Raw genomic sequence first — 2,820 nt, 5'->3', positions numbered from 1 at the left:
TCCCTGGTGTGGCTCTGTTATCCTTTATGAATTGCTGTGAAGCCAGTGGAATGCAACGTCTCTTGGCATTATGTGAGCTAAGCAAGTGGAGGCACACAGGTATAGGTATTCTCTTAATAATCATTTTGGGGCCCTCAGGTGATGAGCTTCTCAGTTTGTGACGTGGGTACATTATCCCATGTAACAGAGGAGGAAAGCGAGGCGCAGGGAGGTTCTGACATGCCAGCAGCATCCCCAAGCTAGGAAGTGGAGACACGGAGACTTAACCCCCGCTGTCTGCCTCCAGAGCTGGTGTTCTCGGTACACTGCAGTGCTTGCTTTCATATCCGAGACTGGAGTGGATGTGGAAGTTCCTTGAAATACTGAAATAATAAACAAGACTGTAACGGACTGTCAATCTGTAAACTATTTGCTTACCACCTGGGACTACAACCAGTCAACATTCCATCTGTGCAGATTTGGAAGACAGTTTTTCCTCTCTGTTATTTCTGCGTGGGGTGAATCAAATCACCTATGAATAGGATGTGTGCCTTTTTTTTTTTAAGACTTGAAAAGTCTTACAGGAAAGCCCTGTGTAGAGTTACTCTTAATATTTTAAAAACTTGACATGTAAGAAGATACTCTCTGTGTCTACGCTGGTTTACAGCGAGGGACCGGAAACGGCAGCATGTAGTCCTGTAGAACCAGGCAGGAAGAGTGAGTCAACAAGGTCCTCTAGGTGCCCGTGTCCAGAAAAGGTGGAACGACCAGCTTGGGAAGGGAAACTAAAATCATCCCTTCTGGGTGACTCAAAAGGCCAAGTAGGGGTGGATGATGGAAGGCTTCCTATCAAGGCCTTTCATAAAGAAAAGAACAGTAGAACTTCTGTGTTCCTGGAGTGAGATCCAGAAGGCGTGGCAGAGCCCTTGGCTCACGTGCTTACCTAACCTGGTTGATGCCCAAGTATCTGGCTGCCAGGACTTCACGGGCCTCTGGCTGCCCTCAGAGCCATGGCCTGAGACAGGTGGTATTTGAGTCCGTTTCAGGGAGGACATGGCATGCCTGTGGAGAGCCGCAGTCCGAACAGCAGTGCTGTAGAACAGGGTTCAGAGGTGGCTGAAGCAGGGAACCCAAAACCCAAGCCGCCCCACGGTCTGCGAAATGTGTGTCACCACCATGACCTCGGGCTCCCTCAGTCCCAGGTAGCTCTGGGGGCTGAAGACTACAAGAAAATGAGGAAAGGGAGCAGCACAAAGGTGCAACCACCACTAACACATGTTAAGGAGCATTCACTGAAGTCCCATGTCATGAGCTTATGTCATCAACCAGAGTAAACCATGTTACCGCCAGGGATTTGGAAGGATGAAGGTTGTTAGCTGAGTACATTTGTCACCTCGATGAAAGAAGGGGAGAGGGGACAGGAGATTGGCAACTAACAGTCTCTGTAACATCACTGTAGAGATGAAGACACTAAATCTCAAAAAAAGTATATTGCTAATGTTTGTGAACTAGGAAATAGAAGAAAAGGTTAGAACCCACATCAATGGATCTGCAAAGCCCAACACCTGCAACACAACACATGGCGTTGAGCACAAGAAGCCATTACTGAATACAGTGCGGCGTGAAGACCCTTGCCATAAAGGGACAGTGCATATTATAACTGCAGTGAGGTGAGGTACCGTCTCTATTACTATAGCTCTGCTCATAACACAGGCGTGTCTATACTGGTTGAATGAATGGTTGAGAAAGGTGACCATGTGATGGGAAATGAACCTGATGAAATTTTGGCAGTTAATAGTTTTAAGATTATAGTAGAGTAAATCCAAAAAATGCCCTCATACCCTGCATGGGCACAGAAACAGGAAGTGGTACTGTTTTGCAGTCAAGAATTTGATCCAGCACTTTATTTCTTGCTTAACCTGTGCCAGGCATTGTAGAAGATGGTGGGATGACACTGTAGGCAAGATGTTGTCCTTGCCCTCAGAAAAATCAGGGTTGAAGAAAGAAGAGTTCTGAAACCATGCCCCGTCCGTCCCTCAGACCATCAATTGGACAGTGTTGGCCTGACCACTTCCTTGGGGCCTTTTTTCTACTGCCCTCCATCTTCTATGGCCTGCAGCTCTGCCACTCTTCAACTTCCGGCTACTCCCTTTCATCACGATCCTGGGGAAACGTGAGCCTAAACCCTTCAAATAAGTCATAACCAACAAATTCCATTACACAGTCCATTCCCAAAGAGTTGGCTCTTTTTCCTAAGCAAATCATAGAGTTTATTTGACCACACCTCACCATCTCTGCCCTCTGCCTCCACTGCCCTAGTACCGTACAAGCCACAACCCTCTTTCCGTGTTCTGGATTGCTAGATTACTCCTAGGCTTTCCGTGTTAGATTGCTAGATTACTCCTAGGCTTTCCGTGTTCCGGATTGCTAGACGACTCCTAGGCTTTCCGTGTTCCGGATTGCTAGACGACTCCTAGGCTTTCCGTGTTCCGGATTGCTAGACGACTCCTAGGCTTTCCGTGTTCCGGATTGCTAGACGACTCCTAGGCTTTCCGTGTTCCGGATTGCTAGATGACTCCTAGGCTTTCCGTGTTAGATTGCTAGATGACTCCTAGGCTTTCCGTGTTCCGGATTGCTAGATGACTCCTAGGCTTTCCCTGTTCCGGATTGCTAGATGACTCCTAGGCTTTCCGTGTTAGATTGCTAGATGACTCCTAGGCTACTGCCTTACTGGTCCTGCCTGCACTTACTTACCTTCTGTTTCTGTACCTGGGGAGAGGTTTATTTTATTTTATCTTTTTGTGACAGAGACAGAGAGAGGGAGAGATAGGGACAGACAGG

Source organism: Saccopteryx bilineata, chromosome 5 (genome assembly GCF_036850765.1).
Source record: "Saccopteryx bilineata isolate mSacBil1 chromosome 5, mSacBil1_pri_phased_curated, whole genome shotgun sequence".
Taxonomy (NCBI): domain Eukaryota; kingdom Metazoa; phylum Chordata; class Mammalia; order Chiroptera; family Emballonuridae; genus Saccopteryx; species Saccopteryx bilineata.
This window is presented reverse-complemented; position numbering follows the sequence as displayed.